Consider the following 23,644-nt stretch of genomic DNA (forward strand, 5'->3'; position numbering starts at 1 on the left):
CTTCATTAAAATTAATGTAGCAAATGTAATTTAAAATAAGTTTCAGGCATCTTTAATTATTAGTGTAAGTCGATTTTACAGACATGATGAGATTTTTCTGATTCCTCCTTTTGAGAGAAGGAAGTTTTATTCTGCAATACTCAATAACATTAGAGATACAGTCACCTTGTTGTCAACATGCTCTATGGCCATTGTAGCAAATAACAGGCTTTATCTCTCATAAGATATTGATCTAAGAATGATATAAAAATCACTTACTTCCAAGATTATTAAGCCTGTAGACTATCAGAAATTCAAAAACAAACAAAACCCCACAGGTAATCCTACCTTTGGCAGCACACTACTCCAGCTCCTGTTCAACCTATACAGGGTCCCTAAATAAGAAGGCAAAGTAATTTTTACATCTTAAATGTGCTTAATCTTCCCCAAAGCTTTCCAATTCTCAGCTTCTCCTTTTTATAATCCACACTTCTGGCAGTGTGCAGATTTTAAATAACTTTGTGATATTGCTTGTATTCCTAGTAATAACCCTTCACATCCGCTTTAAGTATTATGGGATTTCAGCACTTATTTATGTGTAACATCTCTTGCAAAAGGGAAAAAAAAAAATAGAGCTCTCAGAAACTTCGTTACCTTGGAGTTCTCTCCCTGCTGGCTTCTAAGCATTATCTGCTACCATGAACTATCTTGAAGTCATCCACTGTAGACTACAATCCAAAAAGAGTAAAATCTCTTTGCCAAGTACCTTGAGACATGTTGTAACATGAAAGCAACTTTTCTGGTACAGGATTAATCCATGCAGTCTAGCTGATTCTGGGTTTAGTTAAAGGTATATCACAATCATTACTATGTGTTCTACATGTTTAAATGAACAAGTACATATCATGTCAATTTATGTTTTTATCTAACCAACTACTTACTACTTAACTACTCTGATTGTTATTGCTTAAGAACTGCTATGATGAAGAAAGAATTCTGCAACTGGAAATCACCACTGAGAAGTTGCAAACAGGAAAGACACACACTGAACAGACATTCATTGTCATTGTGAGAGATACTCACCTGTTTCCTCTGCATCAGAAATGCCACTAAATATCAGAAACAGAATATCTTGTACTTCCTTTTTGTAAATGCAAATCTTCTTTCATAAACATAAAATCCATCAATGAACTGATCAATCATGATAGATTACCGTGACTATACTGATTTGCTTGGACTACAAATGCCAAATAAAATGCTGACGAGATTAGTGAAATTAAATGAAATATCAAATGCCGGTTTTGTTTATTTTTGTGCATAAGAAGTTCTCAGTCAAAGACACTATGCTATACACCACTGAATGGAGAAACAAATACTTTCAGTGAATGCACATAATATGGTGAATGGACAGCTGCACAGAGAAGGCAAAGAGCTTCTTAATTACTAGAAACGAGTGTTGAATCCCTATCAAGGAGTCTTGAAAGCAGAATAATATGCTTTTAAGTTCAAGGACAAGTAGTAACAAATTATGTCAATCTAAATACTGATCTACTTCAGCCCCTTGGCATCTTCTGTTTTACTTTGGTTTCTAAATGAAGACACAAACACCTGTTCTTGCAGCAGGTGGTATTTGTTTATTATAGCTCTTCCTGCTGAGTTTTAATCAGTCTGCAGCTGCAGAATCCAGAGTAAGTAACGGCTATAATACCAGATTTTCATATATCAGCAGTATGGTCCGGAGAAAAATTTTCATACTTCATTTCCATCATATGTTACCAATCATGTAATTTCCTTCTCACATTGCAAGTTCTAATTAAAGAGCACATTCATGTATAATGCTAGTAAAAGAAGTTTTGAACATTGTGCCCTGAGGGTGTTATTCAATTTTATTGTCCTATTGCAAAATCTACAATTTTTGGAAGAAGATTCCTAAACCTCTGCCAATTTGTACCCTTGCCATTCTTTACTTTTAGAAGTATTGTTCAGGGAGAATCAAGAAGCTTAAAAAAAAAAAAGTCAAGGAACAAATTAACAATATGTAAATCCCTCTATTCAGATGCAATTGAAAGAAGAAAAATGTACTCATGAGACAGGAGAAGTAGGGTAAAACTTTCTATGTAGAACTATAAGGTAAGAACACTGAAGTAATTGCATGGAGGCATTATTAAGAAAGTGTCCCTATATATTGAGATATGCTTTAATGTTTTGATCCTTATTAAACAGTGTCTTCTATTCATTATAAGCATGCAATGTAACAGAGTTATATTTCTTGTCATTAATAGAATGAAGTCATGGGCTTCAGACTGCTACATGCTTTGCAAAAATGTTATATTACTTTTGCTTAGTATTAAAGCAACTGTTCAATAAGGCTTACAGAATACAAGAATTTGTATAAAATACAAGAAAATGGGGTTAAAAAAGTGAGATTTCACTGTGTGGAATGATGTAGAGTTGCCTCAGCGCAACTAGAGTGAACACGAAAAAGATAAAATTGCATTCACAGTCTAAACATGACTTCTGTTCTATCAGGTAAAGAAAGCTTTAATGTCTTCTAGCAACATGGGATACCATGTCAGGAGTTTCTACTCCTTTGGTTGGAATTTTACAGTCGTAAAGATTCATTTCTTCATGCAGATCACATAATCTCCTTGTAATCAAAGAAATTAGACTGACCACAGAATATATGTGTATAAGAATAAAAGCATAACATGAAAAAGGCAGGAGAATACCATGACACTGTAAGATTTGCATGACATTTGTATGGCACTCCAATTTCAGTAGTAAAATCAGGCCTTGCAAAATTGCCCAGACAAATCTGAAAGATGAAATATCAGATAATCCCTGTAATGTTTAATAGAGTGTGCTGTATATTGATATCTCACCGTGGCATGCTTAGAAAGGCAAATATTACCTTACTTTATATCACAGAAACATGAGATACAAAATACATTGAAAAAAACCCTATAAGCTGAGATTCACCCTCATACTCAAAGAGTAGCCACACAAGTTTTCTGAATTCGTATCAGAACTGAGGTTTTTAACCAAGCTTTTTCATCATTCCTATTTTCTGAGTTTGGCACTGAATTTTAGAATAAACAAACTAAATTCCCTCCAGATGCAACTAAACTGATAGATATACTCCAGAAGCACAGTAAAATCCTCTGAACTACATTCAGTGCAGATGCTGACTTTCAGCAGCAACAGAATCTCTCCTTTTACCTGAAGTAATTGAGATATGAACAGTTGAATACTCTTTTTGATCACTGGACTTGATAGTGATAACCAAAGACCTGTTCTGTGTCATACTGACAATTCTCATCTCCAAACAGAAAGGGGACATTAAGGCTCTGTCTACTTCCCTTTGACTTCGAGGGAACAGCTTCTGGAACTGTCTCAATCGCCCTTCTCTCTCCTTCACTCTCATTTCACTCCAGGAGGAGGTCACTTGAAAGAAGTCACTATTTCTACTACCACCACAAACATGTGCAACTCTGTTTATATGCTCAGCAACAGCCAAGGTGCTTGGGAACCACAGTCAACCAAAAATCACCCCACCCACCCTGCAGTTCATTATGGCTCATCCTTACCTGAAGAGGTACTCCAAGCGTCCTCAAACTTTCTATTGCACTACACAGACTCATAGGATTGAGTAGAACTTTAAAGATCCTCTAGTCCAACCTCCTTGCCATTAGCAGGGATGGTTTCCATTAGTCCTAGTGGCTCAGAACCCCTCCAACCCATTCTGAATGTTTCCAGGGATGGGGCATCTACGATCTCTCTGGGCAACGTGTTCCAGTGTATCACCACACTCACTGTAGAAAATTTCTTCCCTACATCTAGCCTAAATCAACTCCCTTTTAGAGTAAAACCATTACCCCTTGTCCTATCACAACAGTAGCAGGGAGAATCATCTCCCTCACAAAGTCATAAGACCTAGTGCTGTCACCTTTCATAGCAGCAAGAGAGGAAGTTTGATAGGGTGAGAGAGGAGAAAAGTGTCTTGTTATGCTTTGGGTTGTAACCGGGAGCGTAAGGCCATTTTTTACAGTGAGCAGAAAGAAAATAAGGCAAGTATTTTCAGAAGTTGGGACAGTCTACATTGTCAGTGGTTTAGGGATTCAGTATTTTCCCAAGATTAAAGTTTCAGTGAGGTCATTATAGCTATTAAGCACTGAGGCAGTATCGGAATTTTCAGCTCTATTTCTGAACGCATATGCTACTTATGGTCTCTATTTAGTGAAAATAATGGTAATACAACATGGTCTATGTCCATATGCTTCTGGATATTAGCAATGCAGACTCACTGGTCTGAAGGCACATAATTCTCGTACTGAGTAATCATACAAAAATTCTACTCATTCCTTTTCTACAGTTTACAAACCATTTTGTTTTATGCTACTACAACTCTTTTCAGTTCTATCCCTGGTCTTAATTTACGTAACAGCCTTTTTGTGGCTTTTGACATGTATTTCTCATCCCTTCAGAAGAGTGCTGATCAGAGAGTCTATATGCTTACAACCCACACGTCCCAAGGTAGGTGTGTGTGTGGAGGGATGTGTACCTAACATGTGTGTAGATATAATTTTGGGGATTATTCGTGGAAAAATATTTAGAAAAGTGTAGGTGCTTATTAACATTTTGTGTCTAGTATTGCAGTTTTTGTTATATTGCATATTGACTCAGAAAGTTTAATTTACTGATTGAATTATGGACAATATGTAATTAACCAACAATAAACTACTTTGAATTTTATTTGATAAAAACTGTGTGAATTTTAAGCAGGATTTTTGCTGCGATACCTCATCAAATTACTAAATTTGATTAGAATTCTATATTGTTGATCATTTCGACTGACTGGGTACAGTGATCTAGAAACATATAGTGTACATCATAAATACCTCTTTACACATTGTTCCTCGCTCAGACACCTGCAGTGTGTATTTTAATCAAAAGGGGAGGGAACAGAACACAAAAACATCAGAGACCAACGATTTTCTCTTTTTCATACCAAATCTGGAGACTGAAAGAATGCTGAGAAAATATATTTACTTCAGTATCCTTAATAAGAACTTATAAACTAATAAATTCCTTCTTCCTCCCAGTCTTTCCTTGTTCCAGTATGGGATCCCATCAAGGAGAGACGGTCCCCCATGAATTTCTCAAACGTGTCATTCCCATGGGTTTCAGTTCTTCATAAAGTGCTCCAGTGTGTGTCTTTTCCGCATGGTTCAGTCATTCAGGAACAGACCCACAGGGTCACAGTTCATGCCAGGAGCCAGCTCCAGCAAGGATTCTCCACAGGGTCACAGCTTCCTTTGGGACACATCCACCTGCAGGGGGACAGCCTATGTCACCATTGTCTTCATCACAGGCTGCAGGGGAGTTTTTGCTCCAGTGCCTGAAGCATCTCCTCCACCTTCTTCTCAGACCTTGGAGGCTGCAGAGCTGTTTCTTTCACATATTCTCAGTCTTCTCTCCCAGCTACTGTTGCCCAGTATTTTTTTACCCTTTCTTAAATATGTTTTTTCTGAGGTGCTACCAACATCAATTGACTGAGCTTTTTCTAGTGATGGCTCTGCCTTAGAGCCAGCTGGAACTGACTTTTTGACATGGGGGAAGCTTCTGGCATGTCGCCACAGAAGCCATCCCTGCAGCACCTCTACCAGCCACCAAAATTTTGTTACATAAAACCAATACAAGGGGTGTGGCAGTGTGCAAAATATTTGACCTGAAACAAACTCTGAAAAGCAAACTGTCCAATGGTAGTAGGTTTTTTATTGTTTTTGTTAATGCAGCATCATGATCATGGCCTCATGGTATATAGCAATATAAACATCTTTATTAATTTGAAGTTCTTCTGTTTGCAGAGATTTCAACTCCTATTTTGTCCGTGTGTTTTCTCTGAAGTCAAGAGTTTTTGGTTTGGTTAGGTTTGGGTTGTTTTTAAAAAAACCTCTTTTTTTTATTATATTTCTAAGACACGAAGAACTTTAATATCCTGAACCCTGACCACCAGAAGTACTGCAGAGGAGAACAAGTAGAGAATAGATATGTGGCTCTTAATTAGACATTAAATTAGGACAAGTGCTATGAAGGACACAGTCATTTCAAGCATCTCTTGAGAGAAGAATGTCAATGATCAATACAGTTTTTCCTTTGTGAAGTAAAGGGGAATAGTAGAAAAGAGAATTAAAGTATTTTAGCCTTCTTTTTTTTTCATTTTGTCATTCTTTTGTACTTCCTGGTGGTAAAAACTGTGATTGTTCCAGATTAAAGTACTAAAAATAGACATTTGTAAAGTGTTGTCACTACTTACAACGTGCTAACAGCATTTCTTTAAAATCATGCAGTTAGCTTTTTATTTTTATAAAAATGTCATTCTCATCCAAGGTATCACCATGCTGAAAGGTTATATCTGTATAAAGAGTACTGCATAGAGCCACAGAAAGCATAGCAAATTAATTCACTGTTATTTAGCTTTTACTTCTGCTTTTCATCATAGATAAAACAGACACAGCGAACATTTTTATCCTTTCTGCTAGCTTTAAGGCATTACAAGAACCTCACACAATAAAGGGTCACATGAAGGGGCATAAGTAGAAACAATATTTGTCCTGGGAGAGCTTACTTTCCTAAGCTGCAATTTATGGTTCATTTTGCAATTGAACTCATAACAATAAATATTAACCCCTAATATTAAATGCTGTATATCCCCTCTGTACTGATTTTGTCTGAAATTGAGTTAATTTTCTTTGTAGTAGCTGGTATGGAGCTGTGTTTTGGTTTTGTGCTGGAAACATTGTTGATAATACAGGGATATTTTTGTTGTTGCTGAGCAGTGCTTGCACAGGACCTTTTCTGCCTCACTTTCCACCCCACCAGTGAGGAGACTTGGGGTGCATGAGAAATTTGGAGGTAAAACAGCTGAGACAGCTGAATCCCATTCACCATTATGTGTGATGGAGCTCTGTTGTCCCGGGGGCTGAACAGCTGCCTGCCCATGGGAAGCGGTGAATTAATTCCTTTTTTTTGCTTTGCTTGTATGCACAGCTTTTGCCTTACCTGCTAAACTGTCTGTGTCTCAACCTGTAAGTCTTCCGACTTTTCTGATTCTGGAAGTGGAGTCACTATCTCTGAAAGTGTTCAGAAAATATGTGGATATGGTCCTTGGGGATGTGGTTTAGTGGTGAACATGGTGATGGTCAATTAGGTTGATAGTTGACCTTGATGATCTTAAAGTTCTTTCCCAACCTTAATGATTCTGTGATTCTCATCCCCATCTCACCAGGACAATGTGTATGTGTGAGTGAGCAGCTCTGTGGGATTTGGTTGCTGGCTGAGGTTAAACCATGACACCTCTCAGAAAAAAAGTTAATGCTAGGCCTGGTCCAAAAGTCTGAGCCAGAAACGGTTAGAAACTAGGACAAGATCATGGGAAAAACTTCACTGAATTTCTTCTGTGAAGATCTGTCCTACACAACTTCTATTGATTGTTACTGAAAACACGATATTGGGTCACAGGAATTTCAGTCATTCTTAGGACTGTTATCTCAGTTCCTCAAAAAAATCCAGTAGCTTAAGAAGTTTCAGTCTGGGATGGATCTAAGACCCAGTGAAATTTCCAGATATCTGCTTGCCTGTTAAACCCAATAAATGCAAAGAATACTAGAAGACTTGGAGCTGCAGCCTTGAAAACACCTGCAAAAATTGGTTGGGTTTAATAAAAAGCTTAGATCAAAAGTTCTCTATCAATTCTAGCATTTACAACACTTCCCAAGCACATGAAAATATGTGTGGCACACAGAAGACTATGTAGCAGAGTTGTCATCAGTCTAACAAACAGCAACAGAGCTGCCTATTAGTAGAACTTTAACAGATTGCTTTGTGGAAGTCTTGCTTCAGAAAAATAACATGAAAATTCAATGAGTGTGGGTATATATATGTATATAACTATGTACATATACAGATGAATATGTAACATTATATATAGAGCAATATATATAGCACTACAAAGATATTCTTGTCATAAATACTTCTCTTATACTTATTTTGCTTAAGTCACCTTGACCAGATTTACAGCTTTTAAGACAAGGTCTTGAAGACACTAGTCACAGCTACTGAACAGCATGCATCATCCAACTATGTTCTCTCCAGTAACCTAGTTCTTATAACACAGTACTCACAAACCCACTGGACTTGAACTAAATCCAGGTTACCATGCATTGTCTTTTCTATATTAATTAGTACCAGTTCAAAGTTCTAATTTAACTTCATTAACGTAGGAAATAGAGATTCCCTTAAAGGATAGTATGAGCTACAAATGATTAAATAAATCCTTCAGAAGTTCAGATCCTTCTGAAAGTTTTATAGACAGTCTGAGCCCTAGTTGTGCAAAAATATAAAAAAAATTGACTCTAAGTAAGTGGTAATATCAAAATGAAATCTCAAGAATTTTAGCTGAAATTATGCCAGATCACTAGGTGTAGAACACTGCCCCAATTTGAAATCCCATGAAACACAGTAAAATTCAAATGAGTCCATGGAGATGTGGATTTTAAAAATCACACAAAAGTTCATTTGCACTTTAGAAGGCAGTCTGATCCATAGCACATTTGTTTTTCTTAAGGTGGATAGCATTCCAAATAGCCTTGAATATCAGCTAAAGATCCACATTTTAAATCTGGGAAAAGTAAAGCATCTTTGGCACATTTGTTCTCTTTTATAAACCGTAGAACTTCATCTTGTATTGCTTGATCAAACCAGAATTTGCTTGAACAACAACCCATCTTCCAGAAAGATTTAAGTGATAGATTTATAATTAAACTATCAAAGTGGCACACAGCTCAGACCTAGATGGCAATTTTATGAATAGTACCATATTCCAAATCACCTTCCTATCTCAAGCCCGAACAACTATATATCATGGCCACTTTTAGTTCAATCTCAAGAGTGGTTTTAAATCAGTCATCCAGAGGTATCCTGTAATAATTCAACTGTTCTATAACTGTGTTGCAACTAAAAAACTACAATCCTTACCAACTGTATGTTTTCAAGTTTTGTTTCAAAGTTAAATATTTCAGTGTCCTTTAAACTTCTACTTTTTTACTTTCAGTTCTGCAATCTCACTTGTTGCACATGCAAGGGAAATCACTAGGTTTTCTGTGTACACCCCAAAAATCAGCTTCATAAGTGTATTCTGCATATAGACTGTAAATCAGCTATGGGTGGTAAGTTGAGCAATGAATAACAAAAGAAGTAATGCTGCATAAAAATTGCATGTCCAAGACAATAACAATGCCATATGTCATCTCCTTAATAAGAAAGCAGCCTACAGTCCTTCACACTTCTTAGCCTTGTCTTGTGAATCTACGTTAACATATAATTTGCACTTTGTTCACACAACAGAGTTTAGAAACTTCCAGAAAGAAGCCCAAATAATTGATCTGTTTAACACCAACCAACAGAATTTCCTAAAATGATAGGATGCGATTCCTGGTGAGATGTGGATTGGCACAGGATAATTGATCTTTACCTAAATTTTTATAACTTTTTAGACCTTTAGATATTTCCAAGATCTTGGGTGCAAAATCTTTGGGGTGCCTTGTGTCACTCTAAGACAAACCTCACATATATGCTTGAAAATAATGCTGTAATTATACTTATGAATGAGCAAAAGATTAGCACTTAAGTGCAAACCAGACCTCAAAACATTTGCAAAGTAATGGACATGAGACTAAGGTGAGCTAGGAGAAGCTTGAGACAACATGAATCTCCATATTTGATAGAGCAAGGAAAGAAAAGAACATTTAAACTGCAACCAAGAAGTCACAGATGTATTCTGAGTTCAGAGAAACACCATATAGGTTCCGGTCCAGAATTTTTAGAAAAATTCTGGATTTAACATAGTTGTTCGGAGATGGAGTGACATTGTGGTCTCTCATCCCATTCCACATGTAAAACATCATACTGCATTTAACAGAAGTCTCGATTTCATACTAAGAAAAAAATCTCCATTTTATAAGTCATTGTTTCCTTATTCCCAAGGAGTACAGTAATCCATAGTCTACAAACACATCAAAAATTAATATTTTTTAAAACTTAAAGAATAATACCTATAAACTGTATAGAAACATTTAATTCTGAAAATACATTTCTTTGATTCAACTTGGTTGCAGTGGATTTTTTTGAGTTTGTTTTTTTTTTTTTTTTTAAAGTCTAAAACATACTGTCTATGACATTGCACCAGAGAGGAATAATAGCACAGTAAGAAGGATAATACTGTAAGAACTATGGCAATGTATAATAAAGAAATACATATCAATGTCTCCTTATTCACTTGAGACTTCATCCTGAAGATACTGGAATGAAATTAATCCATTTAAAATAATAATAAAGTTCTTCTCAATAAAGGGACAAAGTCCCACTTCCTTTTTGTCCCCAACACTCTGCAACAAAGTGGCTTTTATATTCTTTATTTACTTTAAACACAAACCTATGCAGTGTTAATTATGTTGCTGTGGGGTTTTTTTTCCATACTCAGCATATAGGAAAGCATAGTGTGTGTTTAAGTCAAGAATAAATTGTAATGACTATCCACATAGTTAAATAACATTAGAGTGTCAGACACTCGGTTTTTTTTTTTTGTTGTTTTAATTAACTGGAATTAAGAGTTTAAAGCTTTCCAGGAAGTTTAAAGATCGTTGACCAATTACATTAGTTTTCTTTAACCACAACAGACATTTATATTAAGTGGTTTAAGTGTTGTTAATTAGTTTCAGTATTTCCATCTGAAAATAAAAATACCAGTTGACATTTCTAGAACACTGCCTGGTTGTGGATTTCAGAGAGATCCAACAACAAGAAATTTCTTAAGAATTTGAAGTTCCCCAATTGCTTAACGCAACAAGTCAAATTTTTCCTAGTTGTCACACTGAAAACCATCATAGATTCATCTCAGGGAAATCAGTATCAGTTTTATCTTAAGAGCTTTCTAGCTAAACAATGCAGCAAAAATTATATAGACTGTTATACATCTGAATCAGCTGCGCTCTGAGCCAGCACCAGTCCTAAAACCATATTGACCTCAATGGAACAATACCAAGCTGAACACTAGATGTAGGACGCATCAGCTCACCTACATATTTCCTTAAAACATTTTTAGTATTTTTAGTCTTCTTTCAGAAGACTTGGATCTCATAACCAACTTGGACTATACAAGGAAGAAGAACAGTTATCATAGAATCACAGAATCATTAAAGTTAGAAAAAGACTCTGGAAAAAAAACTGGGGGTAAAATTACACTTTAATAAATGGAGATTGCGATCAGTATGCTGACTCCCCACACAATATATGCTAAGCAGGAAAATGCAGTTGCTACTCCCTGGATGAAATGCGGTCAACATGTCCAACTTTCCGCATGCAATCTAAGGAGGACTAAATGCAGGGTGGAGCAGGGGGGAGATATCAAACCCAGGTTCTGTTGAAATACTTGCAGAGGAGGGAATTTGGTGGTACTTTTTAGCTGATAAGCCATGTAGCAGCTGAAAAACAAGAGAGATAAAACAAGATGTCTGGTTGCTGAACCAGTGACCATGGCCAAATCACTCTCCTTGGACTGATGTATATCACCATACCAAGGCTATCTCAGATACTATACTGATGCTACCTGTCTCCAAGGCAAGACCACTCCTCACTGAGTATCATATATAACTAGAGTCACTAAAACTTCACTTAAACATAAAGAAATAGTATAAAAGTAAGTTAAGAATGGAGAGAAGCTAGTAAAGACTCCATTGTAACTTCTGGGATCAGTGGACGGACTGAACCTCTCTTCTCCTCTACAGGGATGCCTATTGTTAAGAACCATACTCTAACTGATTATCTCAAACTAGCTTTTGTTAGGTATTAGAGCTTGTTAGTATATTGCTTTGAATATGTTTCTGCAGTAGGATACTATCACTGGCAATCCTCAAATCTTAATCTGTCACAATTTTATTAAAAATGAGTGTGAGTCCTTCAAGGTTGCTGGCAGTTGCCAGCAGTGGATAAAGGTGTGGAGACCTGGGAGAGAGTCTCTGTTGGTGTGTGACCCTGAACAAGTCAGTTGAATCACTCTCTAGTCCAGTGAGCTGCACTGTGAAGCGTCCCCATAACAGGACTTTGTCAGACAAGGGTCTTAGCTTTACTGCAGTGCTGACAGATTAATCAAACACAAAGGGTTTTAGGAAATCTCCCCTTTTCACATGACAGACCCTTAGGATCACTGAGTTGAACCATTAACTTAACACTACCAAGTCCACTGAACCATGTCCCTAAGTGCCATACCATGTATTTTAAATACCTCCAGGTATGGTGACTCAACTACTACTCTGAGCAGCACATTCCAATGTTTGACAACCCTTTCTGCGATGAAATTTTTCCCAATATCAAATTTAACCTCTCTTGGCACAACTTAAAGCCATTTCCTCTCATTTTATCGCTTGTTACTCAGGAGAAGAGACCAACCCCCCTGTGACTTAGAACTTCAAGTAGTTGTAGAGAGCAGTAACGTCCTGAGCCTCCATTTCTCTGCACTAAACACCTCAGCTCCCTCATCTGTACCGCATAAAACTTGCGACCTTTCACCAGCTCTGCTGCCCTTCTCTGGACACAGTCCAGCTCCTGAATGTCTTTCTTGAAATGAGGGACCCACAACTGGACACAAGATTAAAGATGTGGCCACACAAATGCCGGATACAGAGGGACAATCACTTCCTTTGTCCTGCTGGCTACAATATCTCTGATACAAGCCAGGATGACATTGGCCTTCTTGGTCACTGGGCCACATGCTGCCTCATGTTCAGCCAGTTGTCAAACAGTGACCCCAGGTCCCTTTCTGCTGGGCAACTTTTCAGCTGCTCTTTCCCCAGCCTGTAGAAATGCATGGGTTTGTTGTGACCCAAGTGCAGAACCCGGTACTTCACATCATTAAAACTCATACAGTTGGCCTCAGCCCAAGTGTTGTTCCAGCCTGTCCAGATCTCTGGCTGGAGAGCCTCTGGTTCTGGAGAGCCTTCCTCCCCTCCAGCAGATAACACTGCCACCCAACTTAGTGTCATCTGCAAACTGATTGAGGGTGCACCTGCTTCCCACATCCAGGTTGTCAGTAAAGATAACAGGACTTAAATAAGTCAATAAACTTAATAGGACTGGCCACAATACTGAGCCCTGAAGAACACCAACTTGATTTATTTCCTTTCACCACCACTCTTTGTGCCTGGACATTCAGACAGTTTTTTACCCTATGAAGAGTGTATCAAGCCATGGCCAGCCAGTTTCTCCAGGAAACACTGGGAGCTGTTTTCTGGGGCTGTGGGAGACAGCGCCAAAGGCTTTACTGAAGTCCAAGTAGACAACATTCACAGTCTTTCCCTCATCCACTAAATGGGTCATTTTGTCATAGAAGGAGATCAGTTTGGTGTCCTGGGTTACACAAAAAGTCCCATATCCACCTTTTTTTAAAGAGACTGAAATGCTAGTGATTATTGACTCAAACATTCTGGGGGGCTGGAGCCCTGCTCCAACTGCCTGTATCAGCACTGAAACCTCCCTCCAGTGTCACACAAGTGTCTGCTGATATCAAATCCCAGCCATCCGCCATTCCTGCCAGCACTGACTCTCTATTTCCTGGTAGATTTTCTGTGTGTGGGGAAGGCAAACCACAGGATGGGTGGCCATATTGTCTCTGTGGCCACATGTTTTTTCCTGGGTGGGAGAGGTCGGCCACCAACTCAATTTGGTCCAGCGGGCAGGGCCAGTTCTATCTACATTGTTATTAGCATTCTTATTGGTAAAGAGTTATTTTTTTCAATTACATCCAGGTGTATTTGGTCCCTCTATGTGTATTGGAGAAACCAGGGGGATTGAATCCAAGAGAGGAGTCTTCTGTCTGAGATTTCTGCCCCTTCACATTGTCTCAAACCAAGACAGTTGCTCAAGCAGAAGCTACCTTTCATAAACTCATACTGACTAGGCCTGATCCTGGGGTTGTCCTTCGCATGCTGCCTGCTAGCATCTGTAAGACTCTAGTCCCAAAGTCACAAGCTTACCTGGGAGTATTTCCTTTATATTTCGGACTCCAAGAGTTTGCCCACCGCATTTTTGCAGAGCCTTTGGTTCTCATATACTTTGAGATAGCATAAAGAGAGAATGCAGACATGTTTTCCAAGGAGATACTTTTAATTTTAGGAGGAAATAAGGATTTTGGCAAAAGTTGAAAAGAGGTAACAAACAACCAAGATAAAGCATTCCCCAAAGCACTGAACCCACACCACTTACTGGAATCCAACCCACTGGTTTTAAGTTATCCAAAATATTAAGTAAGAAAAGAGTAAAGAAAGACAGAGATTAAGAGAAGACACAAGAAAAAATAACTACTACCAAAGAATCCTATGGAGATCCAGCTCCACAAAGCAGATGGCAGGGTCTGGAGAAGAAAGAGAGAGATGGCCTCATGTGCTGCTGTATTTATGTCCTTTGGCCCTCTGTGGCCACCCCTCCCAGGCGGGATGTCTGGCACTGACCACTCAGTGCCTCCCAGGTGGGAGTGAGTGGTGGGTCAGGGATTTCAGGGGTGTGGTGTGAGTGGGCTACCAGGCTGTCTTTTTGACTGACTAATCCATGTGGACTGTATGTTCCAGCCTGGCCCCGGGAGTTCCGAAGCTGGCCCTCTCTCTGCACCCACAGAGTTGGTTCTGACCCAATAATAAAATACTTTTAGTGATCCAGTGGCTCACAGCACCCAGGATAATCAGCTCCATGACTTTCCCCAGCACTGAGGTCAGGCTGACAGGCCTGTAGTTTCCTGTATCATCCTTGTGGCTCTCCCTGTAGCTGGTCATCACACTTACTAACCTCCAGTCAACTGGGACCTCCTCGGATAGCTAGGACTATGTTGGTAAATGATTGGTGAGTACTTATGCTAGATCCTTCAGTACCCTCATGTGGATTCCATCAGGCCCCATAAATCTGTGAAGATTAAGTGGCGTAGCAGGTCACTGACCATTTCCTCTTGGATTATATAGGTTTCATTGTGCTCCTCTTTCCTGTCTTCCAGCTGAGGGCACTGGGTACCCAGAGAACAGCTGGTCTAACTATTAAAGACTGAGGCAACAAAAGCCATTAATTACCTCAAAATTTTCCTCATAATTGTTCACTTTGTTTCCCCCTTCTTCCAATAAAGGGTGGAGATTTTCCTTAGCCTTCCATTTGTTGTTTTTAGAGAAACATTTTTTCACTGTCTTATATGGCAGTAGCCAGGTTACTTTTTGTTTATGTTTTAATCTTACATCCCCTGTTTTTCTCAACGAGGTTTTCCTACACTTTCTCTGATCCTTTATATTGGGACAATCTTGCTTTTCCTCATCATGTCTGCTTTAATTGCATTCTTCCTAGATAACAGCTTTTTTGACTTGACTGATGAGTGATACATGAGTTTGAGCTTTCAGGGCAAAGTGGTGTTGAAAAAAAAAGGTGAAAACTTTTTGATTGCTTTCCATGTGTGGGGAAGTGACTTCATTCATTAATAAAAGGAAATCAATTAAATGCTTTGTAAAATCAGGTACAGAAACATATCACTGTGGTGAAGGTGATAGTATACTTCTGGCATGCATACAAGATGTAATTAAAGACTTGTGAATTATCACCATGAAACATGTTTTCTTGCTGGGTCAGTATATAAAGAATTCAAAAGGCATTGAGCCATACCTACATTGCAGTTAATAGGAAAATGCAAAATGAGGCTAGTAGATGGTATATATTCAGATGAGCCGTGTATAAATCCTAGGAGACGACTACCCTATTTATATCAGCTATGATATGAAGCAGCATGGCATGGCAAGCTTCAGAAAATCCAAGATATAGGGTTAAACCGTGACATGGCATCTTGCCAGCATCTACTCCTTTTTTTTTTTTTCTTTCCAAAAGCACTAGAAAAACTGAACTATTCTGGTACTGCAAAACTTGAAAACTGCTAAAAAATAAAATACTTATTTAGTGAGGCAAAGACTATTAAAGTATGTGGATTATTAAATATTTTAGGGCTAAAAAGATCTGCTATGGTCGCTGAATAGTGATCATCTGAATAATGCAGATTTCTGACACATCTAGTGATTTTTTTCTTTTTCCTTTCTAACAATATGTGCCTCAGTTGCCTATGTCCTGATCTAAAGTCTTTGAATAACATCTTCTACAAGTGCTATTGTCATGTTCTGTTCTTCCAGATGAAAGGCTGCTGTGATGTCAGCAATTTAGTTCTCATGGACATCAATCAAATCATCTATATAAAGTAAAAGTCCTAATTTTTACTACAAAAAATGGTTTCCTTCATTTCAGATTATTGCTAAAATTCTGCAGTTTCTCAAGCTCTCTTATCCCATAATGGTCTCATCAATGTACAGAAGTAATACAATCTTAAAATTCCTATATTACTATTTCATATAAGAGAATTTAAAATATAATTTATAAATTGTATTGGCCTCCAGTGCTACAGCATCAGACAGAGATCAAATGGTCAGCTGTTTATCAAGCATGACTTTAAGTCCTTTTTCATACCTTACATTTGGTAGGTCACTTTAAAAATATCTTTAAAGAAAAACTATATTTAAAAACTAGTCCACTTGTCATTATCAGTTTACTTCTAAACAACGTGGTGATCCTGCATTTTTTTGATAATGTGTAATTCAATGCAGTAATCCAAGTGGTCTAAATGTTGTTCCTTTTCTGAAGAAAACCTGCATATCTCAATAAAATATTTAACAAGAGATAATATGAAATTCTTAATTGTCTTTATTGCATATAGAAAAGTGGCCCAATTTTGCAACACCTTGATGGAAGTATTCATGATATCTTCTCATGAATACAGCAACAACTTTGACTGATTTTTTCACTCAAAGATACTGTAGTTAAAATGTGTCATCACTTTTTGAAACTTCATTCCACTAAATAAATTGAAAGCCAACATTGTATTCCCATATGTTATGCAAACAATTTTTCAAAATTTGGAAATTCTTTCTATAAATTGGGAAGATAGACAGAATTCTATTCAGTTTTAATTTTTACATAAACATTTACAAAATTTATAGGTCTCACTGCAAGTGAGTAGGAAGCCCTAAGGATCATACAATCCAGTGAAATAAATTTTGCTACTAAAAGTGTTCTAGAAGAAATGTTATAAAAGGATAAGTATATACATGATTGAAAAAATAATTAAAAAAACACATAAAAGAGGGAAAAAATCAGATTTTTGTTCATGCTGTCCTCATGCTGGTTCTTTGATTTTTATTACTGACATCATAAAGCATATTTGAGAAATTTTCTTTTGTTACCATTCTCATCAATAGAGGTAAGGTCAAGAAAACAGACTGAAGATTCAAGTTTGAGTTTTAAAAAACACATTTAGAGAGATTTCTTACATTTATTTTCTTTAACACCTACCACCAGCAGAATTACTGTTTCTGGACTACCAAATTGCAAATATTTACATATAGTAGAGTTTGACTCAGTACTGGAAATGGTACTCGTGTAGGCTTCTGAAGATGTTAATATTTTTATTCCTTCTGAATAGTTATATATAAATTTAATGTTAATAATCCCATGTATCTTAATTAATCAATTAAAAACACTATGACAAATACAAACTTTACAAACAGAGGCAGAGAAAAGAACAAATTAAAAAGTGTCCTGAACAGCCTTCATTCTACAACTGAAAAGAAGTCATGGAAAGGCAAGCTTCCCATCATTTTGAAGTTCCGTGTGTATTCTTCAATGCTATAGGAAGTCCCTTTTCTCCCTCATACTGATAAAAAGGAACACACACACACACATATTATGTGCAGATGTGCTGGTTTCAGCTGGGATAGAGTTAACTTTCTTCACAGTGGCTAGTACAGGGCTACGTTTTGGATCTGTGCTGAACACAGCACTGTTGTGTTATCAACAGTCTATTAGCCACAAATGCCAAGCACAACATCACGGGGGTTGCTGCAAAGACTTTATAACTGCATCCCAGCCAGACCCAGTACAATGAACAATAAGATAGATACATGGCTAGAAGTGCTGTGCTATTTTGCACACCCGGTGATTATGCTCCATCCACAAAAATAATCCTTAGAGTGTCATTTAAAAATTAAATAAGTAATGAGCAAGTTAAGATACTAACCTTTAGAATTATAGAATCAGGTAATATGATTTAAATCTTGTTAAAAGCAAACAAGGTTTTTTTCAAAAGTTTTTTGATAAGAAGGCATGTATAATTCTTTGAACTCCTGACAATACAGAAATAAATCACTTAAAAAAAAAAACAACTCAACAAAAGCAAAATGAAAACAAACAAACAAAAACTGTTCAGGGAAACTGTTCAGCAAAAGAATTTTTTCCCCAAAGTACTGATTATTTTATGACAGCTGAGCAAGACAGATTTTATAAAATACTGAACACAAATAGCAGGGACTATTACTGAGTTTGTGATGATGATGTAGAGTGATAAATTTTTTCTGCAAATGCTAGAAAATGTGAAGATTCACATTTTTCCTAAGTTGAAAATCACTTGGGATTTGAGAATATATTCAAAACTGTACTTGCAGATGAAGTCCTCATGTTCTATAAGCCAAGAAGACAGAGATGTCAATAAAGAAGATGGCACCAAGACATGACAGACAACAGCACAAGGGAAGAATCTACTGCACTAACGTTTAATTTAAATTAGGAAGACACACACAAACAAAAAAAGAAATATTTCCCTTATTAGTTCTTTTATAACTGCATAGGCTAAAACAGAGAGAGAAATAAACATAAAAAACCAGCCCATGGAGGTTCAGAGTGGAGTAGATTGTCAGACTGAAGTCTGTAGAGGACTCTGCATTGGAGCAGGTGGATGCGCCCCAAAGGAAGATGTAACCCCACGGAGAGCTCTTGCTGGAACAGGCTCCTGGCAGGACTTGAGACAACCCAATCACAGCCCCCATTTCCAGTCCCCCTGCACCACTGGGGAGGAGAAGTAGAGAATTTGAGAGTTTTTAGATTCATTCTTGCTTCTCATTATCCTACTCTTTTAATAACTGGTAATAAACTAAATTGACTTCCTCCAAATACAGTCTAATTTGTCTATGACTGTAACTGCTTAGCGATCTCCTTGTCACTGTCTCAAGCCATGAAGTTTTTGTTATATTTTCTCTCCCCTGTCTTGTTGCTAGAGTATGTGGTGAGCACCCAACAGTCTGCCAAGGTCAACCCACCTCAGGTTACTGGCCAAGATTAATCCACCACATTTATAAAAGAAAGGATGCAAGCATCACAGAATTTGTTCTCTGGAATTGCATCAAGATATAAGAGTGAGAAAATTCAATTAAAACGAGACTTCAGTACACAGGCCATCTTGACTATGTAAGTACCAAATGTTTTGCTTTGCAAGTTAGAATGATACATAGACAGTGCAGTGTGTTGTAAGTATATATCAACTAACTAATAAACAAAAAGATTGAGTTGTTAAAATCACATAGAAAGGTAAGGATCTGTTACAGCATCAAGACTGGTCAAGTCACCTAAAATAGAACCTTTGCAATTTGTAACTATAACACCTTTTTTCTGGATGAATACTTTATCCCATCTAAAAGAGTTCTTCCTGAACAAGACACAGCAAACAAAATCAATGGATAGAGCCAATGATTTGTGCAATGGACCACTGGGAGAATAAAGATATGGGAATGAGACCATGATGAAGACTAATCCTCACTGTGACAGTGAGTTTGCAAAAGGGTTGTGTAGTTTTGTAACTGCAGTGTTTCACCTCAGAAGGAGGATATGGTGGAAACTCATACAGTACAATGCTAAAGGAGAACCTCATGAATAAAATAATTTTATATTCAGGGTAGACCTTTGACACTGAACAGAAATATGTATTAGAATTATGCATTGAATGGTGAAGATAATGAGAAACACTATACGGCTGCCTTACTTTTTTAATATTTATTACATTCTTTATTACATTTATGCAGAAACCATGTTTCCCTCACTTTATAGGTATCTATACACACAGACAAATACTAGTATATCTATATATGTGTCTACAGATCTTACACATATATGTATATATATTAATACATATATAAACATCCACAAATGTTCCCTTTTTCTTTGGCATACATAATGTGGCTGTGCATTTAGTATATCTTCCAGAGATAAAGGTCAATCAGCTTTTCACCCTAAATCCAAAAAAAAAAAAAATTATCAAACACATAAACAAACAAAAAAACATGACCTTGCCTTGGCAGGGGGGTTGGACTAGATGATCTCCAGAGGTCCTTTTCAACCTTAACAATTCTATGATTCTGTGATGAAACTGTTGAAAAGTTTATGTAAAACTTAAGAAGCAGAGATTTCTGAACATACTTTCTCCTTTTGGTTAGGTGTGTGAATTTACCAGAGTGTTCTGGTCCAAAATTTTGCCACCCCACATCTGCTTCCATCCTGCAAATATTACAAAGAGAGACAAGCATGATTATAAACAACAATCCACATAAAATGGGCTTTTAATTTTTCAGCCTGAATGGTTTAAAATCAAACTCTATGAGTTAAATCTGAATATCTACGTTATCTGCCTATAATCATCAGGTGTAAGCTCTTTCTGAGTAGGGACTCTGCTCTTCATCAATATTTTATCTTATGAGGCAAGACTGCTTCAGTGTCCTGGCTTATGTGGGCTTATTATTTCTCATAACCCCACAGTTATCATGCAGATGAAAAAAAATAGGAAAATGAATACAAGGAAGTCCATATTCATTGAATCATAGAATGGACTGGGTTGGATGGGACCTAGTTCCAATCCCTCTGCCACAGGCAGGGATGCCTTTCACTAGACCAAGCTGCTCAAAGCCCTATCCAACCTGGCCTTGAACATTTCCAGGGATGGGGCATCCACAATTTCTCTGGGCAATCTGTTCCAGTGCCTCATCACTTTCATAGTAAAGATTTTTTTCCTAACATCTAATCTAAACCTACTTCCTTTCAATTTGAAACCGTTTCCCCTTGGCTTTGAAATAAGGCTGTTTGAGTTCTACATAAGGAGTTAGTCTTGTTTAGAGAATTAAAATATCTGGAGACAAGAGTGAGAAAAAGTAGATCATGTGATATATTTTCTCTTAGTAGCTGCAGAAGGTTCCTTTCTATGAGACTTCTGTGAATCATTAATTCTCTTTAATGTCACAAGTAACAATGATTTTTCTCTGGTTTTTTTTCTTTCCCATATCGATTACATTATGACCTGTTGACACAAAGACTATTTTTTAATGTTTATTTGGAGTTTATTTAGAACAATAGGGTTGTGATCTGGATCAGAATTTTTAGAAAACAATAATAAAAAGTGTATTTGCCCTTTGTCACATTTTATGAAGATATCTAAGTATGTATGTACTTTCACTCGCAGAAAGTAAAAACTGTTTTGCACTGGCATTTTTAGTTATATTAAGGATCTACTTTTCAAATACAGATCTAAATTATCAGACATTAACACAGACTGTTTCCAGTTTGCCTCAAATGTATTCTTAGCCTAGCATGTCAAACCTATTGCTATGGTCTGCTGTTCTGACTTTTTTTGTTTGCCTTAATAAAAAGGATGATTTTCCTATTGCAAACAATAGGAAAGAAAAAATATCTCTTGAGTACAACCTATGATAATGTTACAGTAGATATGTAATGTCTATATTGCTTTATTATCATTATATGTCATCAAGGGTTTTTTACATATTTATATAATATGATTAGTTTTGTGTACTTTCTACTTTGGGAAGAATAGGTTATGAAAGCTGAGAAGTATTCTATATATGTCTCTATGTCTCATAAGTACATAACAAGCACCCTTGCACAATTATTTTGATAATAAAATATTCTGACAAATTACATTCTAGAAACAGCTTCTGTTATTGTTTCTATGAGCAACCCAATAAGCTGGAAAAATTGGCATTGTCAGGGAAGATTACCAGACCTCAGGTATGCTGCAAGAGAGCAGAATGTGACTGAGAGAAATGAAACCTGTGCAGAAGCAGTTCTATTGATTCCTTCTTCCATTTCTATACAAAATAGGAAGATTTCATACTTTGTTCAACTGGCTTTGTTAGAGAATAGGAAAATTTGCAACCACCATCAAAGAAAGGCTTTTTTATAGAATTACTTAAATCTACAAAAATAATCAGTAGTCTTCAAGGTGTTGTATACCACCCATGAAGCCTCTACATAGTTTAGTCTCAGATTTGACACACATTTGACTTAATACCTATTTTATATATATTGGTCAAAGGAAATGATCTCTGATGCTTGTACTATAATCTACAATGAGTAAAAAAACCAATAGCAGCAAGTAGGTATGGAGATATAAAGAATAAAGAACTCTTTAAAGAGACTCGGATCCTTAAGAGAAACAAAGAAAAATATTGGGATGTTAGAGTGGCATAAAAAGACATTTTCTAAGAAAATAGTTCTCAAAAAAACTGTCAAATATCTAGGAAGAAAACCAGATAGAACACATATTTATACAAAATTGTGAAAGATTTACAAAACAAGGGAAGGAAATGATCAGTATGGAAAATCAGAGCAATGTGTCACCGAGGAAGAGAACTCACTAAAAAAATTATCCCAAATGTGAAAATACACACTTGGGATCTATCTTAGGCTGTGCAGCGTGACGCTCATTTGTAAGTTATGAATAAGCCGGAAGGAAGTCTTTATGCAAGTGAGTTAAGTTTCTAGTGCCAATAGCTATGCTGCTAAATAATTGCATAAATGGATTCCAGAACTCTAAAATAAGGGTCAAGAAATGTCAAAACAATAAATACTGCAGCCAGAATGTTGAGTAAAACAGTAACACCATTGATTTTTACTAACATACTAAAGCTTTCTAAATAAATAACAATCATAATTTGTCCTTTCAAGCTTTGCCATCAACAATCTCCAGCTTTGGACAAGACTGCAAACAAACTCAGTGGTAGTAATATCAAGATATTTTAAATAAACACTGAAAAAATTATAGCATATTGTGCTCTGTTGCAGGAAATCCAAAGCAACACTGAATCAGAACAAAGATTTTGGGAGGAATTTCTCGAGAAGTAAATACATATTTTCTTATTTTATGGATACAAGGTTTGGATCCAGTGAGGTGTGTTTGCAGAGAAAGCTGAAATATGTGGATGTGTATGTGTGGATGGGAGTGCTACAAGTAAAACAGGATACAGACTCATAGATTTATAATAGCACTATTAACAAGGATTCCAGTTCTAGACCTTGGACTACAATTTATTTTTCTACTGCTAAGGATGTAAATGCCTCTGTACATATTTGTTTTTAACTTTCTCTCCCAAATTTCCACTGTCAGCTTCCTATTTCTCCAAAGTGTTTTTCCTTGTACCTTCCCCCACAAAAAGCATGTTCCTATAGTTTTCCATCAGCCTAAATATTCCTTTTTTTCTCCTTCAAACCTATTTCATCCTCTCTTTCTCCTTCAGAGCCTTTCTGTATTCTCTTGTTTCTCTTGAGCTTGTTTTTCACTTCCTGTAGACAAAATATCGATGCTGGCTGACTGAGTGATAACTAATTAGAATAGAATAGAATAGAATAGAATAGAATAGAATAGAATAGAATA

Source organism: Corapipo altera, unplaced genomic scaffold (assembly GCF_003945725.1).
Source record: "Corapipo altera isolate COAL_440 unplaced genomic scaffold, ASM394572v1 22, whole genome shotgun sequence".
NCBI classification, from domain to species: Eukaryota; Metazoa; Chordata; class Aves; order Passeriformes; family Pipridae; genus Corapipo; species Corapipo altera.